This window comes from Doryrhamphus excisus, chromosome 19, assembly GCF_030265055.1.
Source record: "Doryrhamphus excisus isolate RoL2022-K1 chromosome 19, RoL_Dexc_1.0, whole genome shotgun sequence".
Classification (NCBI taxonomy): domain Eukaryota; kingdom Metazoa; phylum Chordata; class Actinopteri; order Syngnathiformes; family Syngnathidae; genus Doryrhamphus; species Doryrhamphus excisus.
Window position 1 is genome coordinate 12,295,996 of NC_080484.1, and position 8,855 is coordinate 12,304,850.

General features: G+C 44.8%; 1 long non-coding RNA gene across 2 annotated transcripts in view; it reads right to left on the bottom strand.

Moving 5' to 3' along the window:
* The window catches only part of LOC131107084 (uncharacterized), a 46,271-nt gene that overhangs the window by 18,870 nt on the left and 18,546 nt on the right, over window positions 1-8,855 (bottom strand). The window contains exons 6-7 of one of the 2 annotated variants that reach the window (XR_009120200.1): window positions 8,092-8,220; window positions 6,236-6,654 (exon numbers count right to left, since the gene is read on the bottom strand). This is a non-coding gene — a long non-coding RNA (uncharacterized LOC131107084). Of the gene's footprint in view, window positions 1-6,235; window positions 6,655-8,091; window positions 8,221-8,855 lie in introns of those variants that run through there. The other variant, XR_009120199.1, reaches the window with a different exon arrangement.

The window sequence follows — 8,855 nt, forward strand, 5'->3', positions numbered from 1 at the left end:
GTTGTATTGCCTTTGATTTCTGCTTCCTGACACCCACCCACAGCCCGCCTCTGGGCATGCCCACTTCGCTGTGATTAGTCACACGCCCAAAGTGCTTCCTAACTATGAACCATGTAAGGAAATCCAGCCCTCTGTGACAACACAAAGGCACAGTTTTACCACACCTTTTGAAACAGAGCGTTTTGAGCCATCCAAAACTTTTCAGGACTCACGTCCAAATGCCCAAACTTCATTATCTGAAACTTTTGGCATCTTTTAACACATTTACAGGTCAGAAAAATTGAAAAAGCAGGTTCAATTTAGCTAATTTCAAACAGTTTTGCAGCCCAGAAAGTCAACAGTCTGAATGATGATGATTTCAGGTCATGAAAGGCCCTCATTGGCTGAAGTGAAGCATTAATAGTTCCAGATTGTTGCCTTGTTCCCCATGTGTACTGAACAAAGACGGCACACGGCTGTCGTCTTGTCTATGTACGTTTATGTATTTTACCCGGTCGGCCGAGTGTTCCCAAATGATTCAATGAGGATTTTCAAGCTCGACTCAAAAGCCGGACAACATTGTATGTTTATCGAGTCGCCACCTGACTGTATTAAACGTCCTGTCCCTCGCTTGCCGTGTTCCCTGTGGGAGGTTGGTAAAAGCCATCCTAATGTGTGATAGGAAAGATCCAACTAGGAACATCGTATACTGTACCTCCTTTGTCGAAAGAGAGACGCCTTTGGGTTGCGTCGGGAATAAAACAGCTATTCAGGGATTCACATCTGACCTCCGTGCTCAGTGCTGCTCTCTCGGAGCGATACGGCCTTTTGACCTACATTCTTCAACCTTCACCATCGTGACCTCTGTTGAATCACTGCTGCCGTACTGGAGGCTACAAAAAATAAACAAGGTACAGTTTGCCTATTATGACAGACAACCGTGCTTTCATCAGAGTAAACGCTATCCACACTTGGGTGATCTCTTAATAATGTCTTTCAGCGTTTAAAATGAACAATGCTTGTCAGATTCCTCGCTGGCGGCGGCAAAACCTTCACAGAAGTCTGACCTTTACAGCTTGCCAAGGCCTTAACAGCACTTCCACTTGCAGCTCATTGTTTTGTGGTCGTGCCTGAAATTGAGTTTCGCTGAAACCGCTCTGCACTCGTCCATATTTGAAACTGAAACAAAACTGGAGGTAAAACCACCAAAAAATACTGATTGATTATTGCCGTCTTTATGAATATGATCTCACGTGTATTCAGTAGCATATAAAGGACCGTATTTTAGCTCAGGACATCCAGCAGTCTATAAAAAGGTAAAAAATGTCCCAGCTCAAGTATTGGTACCAAGATAGGAAATTGTAGCATGAACCAAATAAAACCAACCCACGTTCCAAAAGTACTTCAGACAGACGAGCACCCCCCCCCCCGAAAGGAAACAACACAGATAATAGCTTTAGAAACCTTGATAGGACACTGAAAAATAAACATCTATAATACTGGACTTAGCTGCACGGCGGTCGAGTGGTTAGCACGCAGACCTCACAGCTAGTAGAGCGGGGTTCAATTCCACCCCTCAGCCATGTACTCAGGTTTCCTCCCACATTCCAAAAACATGCTAGGTTAATTGGCGACTCCAAATTGTCCATAGGTATGAATGTGAGTGTGAATGGTTGTTTGTCTATATGTGCCCTGTGATTGGCTGGCGACCAGTTCAGGGTGTACCCCGCCTTTCGCCCAAAAGACAGCTGGGATAGGCTCCAGCACCCCCCGCGACCCTCGTGAGGAAAAGCGGCAGAAAATGAATGAATGAATGAATACCAGACTTGCCCTCTCGGCATGCATCAGGCGGGTTGAAGCCATCATTTCCTTTGAATAGCCATGATATGCATTCACCCTTACTGTGGGGGGAGGAGGGGCTAGGTGAAAAAGAAACAAATCTTCATTCTCCTTTAATGTTCCGAACAACAGGATTTAGCATCAGTCCAGACCAAATGTGTCTGCACGCTGAAATACGTCTGTAATGGCAATCAAACGTCGGCGTGATTGATTCTTCACACACAGACAAGAAAAGGTTCCCCATCATGTTTACTTCCTGTCTCATTGACTTGTCAGAAAGAACACAATAAATATTAAATGTCCATTAGAAATCAGCGATGGTGTACTTCTGGTCATGGTTTCATTCATCTAAAAGACGTTCCTTAGGCCCAATACGGCACATATTTGGGATTAAAGTGAGCATTTTCATGTGATTGATTGCGCCAAGATGACCGTAATTGCGGCTGCAGGGACAGAAAAGAGCCTTTTGATTCCCAAAACAAACGCTAAACTATGCTGCCTGTGACCCAAGCGGTCCAGTTCATTTCACACAATCAGTATTTGGCAAGTGGAATTAAATCAAACACTTCCCTTGTTGTGTGTGCGGCAGGACAAAGCGGCTGCTGTTTCAGGAGACAGCGCTCTTTGATTTTCCCCAATTAGCCAAAAAACAAAAGTGAAAAACAAAAAAGGAGCTTCTGTGCTGATTGCGGTGCGCAAACTAAAGTGAAGTAAGTGGGGGGGGGAAAAAAGCTTTGTTAGACTTAATTGCCTTCCCTGTCATCAACAAGGAAAACGGCCGTAACAAAAAAAGTCCAGTTGTAAATAGTGAACAGCGTGTTAAACAGATGCTACTACAAAGTAAAAGAATGTCGCAGAGGGCTTTTTATGCTAACGTAAACAGCACTGCTACTAAACATCATTAGTACACCAGTCAGACTAGATAGGACAGCACTAGTCTGAGAACTCGGTGCAATATCCATTGCATGTGTTGCTGTAAATGTGTTCCGGTGCTGGGGTGTTTGGTTGGGTTGAGGCGTACAGGAAGTGACATTGTAGCTTGGCGTGTGTTACGGCCATAACAGCAGGATCTCATGTTAATGATTATTGTGCCTGCAATGAAAGCCTGTTGTTCTGGCCATCAAGTCTGGTGCTTGTGTGTCTCAACCAGACAATAAACATCACTTAGAAGATGGGAAGTTTCCAAAAACGGACATCAGGAGTGGATATAAAATCTTATTACTCACACAGCAGGAGCTAATGTCAGCTTTACAGATGCCATGCTGCCTACTGTACATATTTATGATTATGTAGCATGAATTAATTGATCTTAATTGTAATTGTCCATGCAGAACTATAGGCCACTAAAGAGACACCACGGGGTGGGGGTGGGGGTGGGGGGGCGGCTTCTCTTACACCTTCCTCAGCATCACCACCGAGGCATTCAAGTCGAGCAGATGTTGGAATAAATACATTTAGTGGCCATGATGTTATCTAAATTGATAATAAACTTCACCAGCGCTGCATAGCACTAAGTGGCAACATCTGGCAGAGTGTGGGGGGGGGGGGGCATCAGCATCACTTAATGCGCTACATCTTCTTCATTTAAAATCATATTTAAAAAAGGTGTTACAAATCGAAATGTTGGGTGACATCCTACAGCGGCGAAAGAGAACAGATTTGAAATGTTGAGAAAAGCGAGCGAATAAATGGGAATGATGAAAACGGCTCGGACATCTGCACAGGAAAGAGGGTGAGGGAGGGGGGGTGTGGCGTTGATGAAACTCATCATGAGCACGCTCGCCGCACGCGTTAGCCTCATAAATTGACTCTCCGCTGAGGTGGCTGTTATTAGAGTGACATATTACCCGGCCCCAAAGGGACGGCGGCCGTGGGATTGCATTGTAAACATCCCCACCACAGGGAGAGGAGGTCATTTCACCCGGCGCTGATCCGCCCGAATTCATCATGGCGTGCTTTGTCTGCGTGATAAACACACCCTGTATGAACTCCCTGGTGCTACAATCCACAACAAGAATGCTCTGCCTCGCCTCGGATTTCAAGCCTCTACATCAAGCTCATTGCCTTCTGACACACACACACACACACACACACACACACACTAATGAGGGCTGGGCAGCCATTGCAGGAGGCAAAGGTCTGCAGGAATGTCTGATGGCAGATTAGACTGGCATGTCATGCAGGGGACGGGGCCACACGGAAGGCGGTCACATGCTCCAGAAGGACAAATCTTCCAAATCTGGCCTTCAAAGCTGCTGCTGGAGGGAACAATCTACGACTAATGCTGGCTTGCAATTAATTGCTGGAAAATTTCGTTTTATTTTTTTAACACTTTTTGGTAGTTTCAAGCTCAAGGGAGCGTGCAGGCAAACTGCTGTCCTTGTGCTCATGGTGAATGCGCCCCATGATCACCTTTAAATCATCACCTGTTGCATCCAAAACAATTAACGGTCAATGTCACAAAATATGGACTCGTATTTGACTCAGAAGTCTAAAATTATACATTTATTTTTCTATAATATGCAACAGGTTAATTGGACACCAGATGTATGAATGGGAGTGTGAATGGCCTAGGGTGTGCCCCGCCTCTCGCTCGAAGTTGGCTGGGATAGGCTCCAGCATACCTTCGCAACCCTAGTGAGGATAAGGGATCGGATGGATAATATGTAATAACATATTTAAATGAATAATAAGTAATAATAATCCATCCACCTTCTTCCGCTTATCCACAGTGAAGAAGCAGGGAAGTCCAGGCTTCCCTCTCCCTAGTAACTTTGTCCAGCTCCTCCCGGCGGATCTCGAGGCGTTCCCAGACCAGTATGTGGTGCCCTGAACACCTCCAAGTACAAGGTGTATGCATGCATACAGGATATTACAGCTTTGTGCCATAATAAAAGATGTTTTATTTTCATGACTATGTCACATGAGCAATGAACAGTTAAGCATCCAAGCGTGGGTGACCCTGGGGGCGACGTGGGGGGGGGGGGGGGTGTGTTGCCCAAGGACGCATCAGCAACGACTGGAATGGAGAAAACAGGATTCCAACCGGATTGCACGACCCCACTCTACCTCCAGAGCCACGCCGCCCCCGGCCTTTTGACACATTTGAATCCATGAATATTAACTCCTCTCTGTGCTGATTCAACAGCATGCAATTCAATGGAGTCCATGATTGCCATTTTATACAGCCTATTTGATGTCACTGTTAACTTTGGCAATGAAAGGCCATATTTTCCATAATCCAACCATCAATTTGTCTCTAGCTGCGACCGGCCAGCACATATGGCCCGAGTGCCCAAGGTTATATTAAATTCCATTCTGGCGAGCACGTCCAACGACCCCGCTAAGGACAATTTGTCCCACCCAACGACACGAGCCGCTTGCATTGGGCAGAACAAAGCTGTCATAACATTTGGAGTCACAGACAGTGACCTCTGTCCGACCTCTCTTGACACTGCCAACTTCTGGCTTTTTGCAATAACACACACGCGCACACACACACACACACATACGGTCTGGCGGGCACTGCTGATGTCGGCACATTTGCGCTCTGGGACAGGAGCTGCTTCACTGGCACTGATTAGCACTTTATCCTTCCTCTGCAAACAACGCCATGCATATCAATGGAGCCGGCCGAGCACATCCAGCAGGCCACTAGGACCCGTACAAGTTCAAAGAAACGCTACCAAACTACAAAGGAGGCCATCACACACAGTACTCTTGTCCTTTCTGATGAATTATCTGCTTAAAGTAAACATGAAATCACCTCATGTTGATGACTAAAATAATGACTTCACGTCTCCATCGCATCCAATAACGCAGATTGTCTATTTAAAAGATGCTGTCAGCCTTGATTATGCGGGTGCTTGCTTTTGTACCGCCCTCTTTCTGCTATGAGGACGTAACACACACACACACACACACACACACTATGTTGTCAGCTAATGATAGCAATTGGGCTGAGTTTAGCGACTAATGTTAGCTAGTATTAAATGTATAGCTCAGGGGTCTCCAAACTACAACCCATGGTGATACCTTTTTAACTTGTCTTATCAAAGTCTAAAAATAGAATGGACTATGGACAGCACATACTCAGTACACTTATATATATTATACAATATACTGTAAATCTTACAGTATACTTACGGTATACTGTAAATCCTTACAGTATACGGTGTACTGTAAATCTTACAGTGTACGGTGTACTGTAAATCTTAGTGTACGGTGTACTGTAAATCTTAGTGTACGGTGTACTGTAAATACATTTTTCAGTATTTTGCGGACTATAAGTCACACTTTTTTACATAGGTTGGCTGTTCCTGCGACTTATACTCCAGAGCGACTTATAAATGAAAAAACTATTTGTTACACTGGACACCTTTTCTGTTCATGTTTATTTTTTGTGTAGGCAATAACCATTGTGTTAGAATATCTTACACCTATTCAGCCTGTTCTCTATTCTTTTATTAATGCCTTCCGAGATGATGTAATGTCTGTTTTGGTCACAGTTTGTAAAATAAATTACCTGCAAAAAATACAACTTGTACTCCAGTGCAACTTGTGTTTTTTTCTACCTAATTAGGCATTTTTGGCCTTGTGCGACTTATACTCTGGAGTGACATAGTCGAGAAAATACAGTATGTACAAGTAATGTGTACTAGTAATGACTTTTCACATTTTGGTCCTCTTTGCGGGTTTAGGAAAGTAAACCAAACAACGTTTTCTAGGTTTAGTTGGGGTAATGTATAGTCACAGGTCTTCAGGTCCATTATGTTGTAAGGGATGGAACCCCAGGGTCTGCAGAAACAAGCTGTTCCGAGGCATCTTGAGGCTCAACTGGGCAGGAAATTGGAAAAGTTTGTTATGGGAGCATTTCTTATTTTTGCCAACATGAGTAATTGATTTGGCAAAATGGTCATCCTCCTACACCCGCTAAGGTTTCCAGATCCAATGGGGGGCACGTTTGTCATTCAGAACAAATGTGTCTGGTCGCCATGACGCGGTCACCGCGTCTTTGGAAGCTGAAATGTAAAGTTTAGCCGGGCCTGACCGCACTTGGCTCGTCTGGCTGACCACCCCGCTCCACCTTTTATTAACCTGTTGATGCACGTTCTAATGGTGACATCCCCCTCGCACTAAAAGCCCCTCTCGGTTTGGACGGGTTTTTGTGCGGTTGCAGCTCCATCTGTCTCTGATTGAAAAGCAGCTCTTATCAGCTCTGCTCAGACTGTGACTCATTCAGGAGGCCCTCGTCTTGATGCATTCAAATGGCGTGGGATTTTTACTTCCCGTCCATCCCATTTGACACACCTATGTTTATCGTCCCGAACTGACCGGGATGGATCCTAAATATCATATATGGGACAGTTACATTTTTAAAACATTTTATTCCACTGACGCCTCTAAAAGGGAATTTAGCGTTTTAAATTTACACGTATAAAACACGACATACACAAATAAATTTGGGGTAATTCTTCCAGTATTTTGGCGATTTTAAGAATGCATTGATTTCACATAGCAACACAGAAAGGAGCGCAACACCTCGTGTTATCGGTAGTGGCCTGAGGCATCGTGAGGCACATTCTAGTCAACATCTGTTGATGGGGATTGTTTGACCCTGTAACTGATGAATGCCATTGCTTCCTTTAAGAATTCAGTATTGCCTTCAGCCTTCGTTAAATCCAAAACCAAACACGTGCTTATGTTTCCCATGCTGTAGGACCCACTTGTCATGCGTGTTAACCACACTAAAGTGTGTTGTCTGCTTCACCTGTGTGACACATGATATAGTCTGTAATTAAGGAATCTTGATGCATCCAATTACAGGGGGGGTCGAGATACCACGCAGGCTCCGGCCTTGTTATTGCAGCAGCTGTATTTATACGATGAGGTCAGCTACCATGTTAATTATTGTGCTGTAGAAGTGCTTTACATCACGCTGAGAGCTGTCTATTATTTTGTTTAGCGACATGAGATTTTTTTGTATTGGTTCTCAAATCATTATGCAGGTGCGGCCTCTGAGTGCATTGCGTTTTCCTCTATTGGGTGCAGCTTCATCTACGCGGACAAACGCTCTGCTTGCAGCTCTACTGCACATTAATGAACAACTATTCACTCAGATGGGCGCACGCCACCGCCGCCGCCACCGCCGCCTCCTCCTCCTCCACCCTCTCAGTGGCAAGTGTAAATACAGGAGGGACACACAAGCCTCGAGCTGAGTGGATGCTATTGTGCTGTACTGTATGCGTGTGTGTGTGCACAATAATATCTCACCTAGCGAATAGCTTCCATCCTCTCTGCCTGTCACAGCTGGAAACAAAGAGCTGGGACTGTTACATGCCGGCAAGTGGGGAGCGGCCATCTTCCACCATGTGGGAGAGATGCTCAGGATCTCTGTGGATGCTGAGAGAGAAATGAACAGATTTGTGATGAGGAGGTAAAAGGGAGAAAACAAGAGGTCTAGATAGGCATCTGCTCTGGAGCGATGCAGATGAAATGCATGCAGTCTCGGGGATGACACAAGTGCACTCGCTTTTTCTTTGGCGTGCACAACACCAAAGTGTACCATACATTATGCATGTGGTGGAAATTTCATATGCATTTCAATTTTTAGTCAAGACTTAGTTGCAAGGCACAACATCAATTCTAGCTAACGTATTATGGAGTAAGTAATAATCTCCCCCTGGACTCCTTTGTTTTGCTGGCATCACACACACCTGCTTCCAGCCCCCCCTTTAGACTCCAGCACAGACAGATGAGTGAAAACAAGAGGTGCATATATAGTCATGTGGTCAGGCATGAGGAAACACAGACCTCCCCCAAGGCTGGAACATTTGTCAGCTGTAAAATCAATGCCTTCTTACATGACTGTATGAATTTTATTGGGTGCAAACTTTTGTGTCCCCACGTTAAATAGCACGCATGAGACTGACGTGAACTCTCACAAAATTCTGTACTAAAACAGCCACTAACTTCGGGATGGTTCGATTCTGTCTTATTGCTACACTTTCCATTCATTTCTTGTCATAATCAAACTT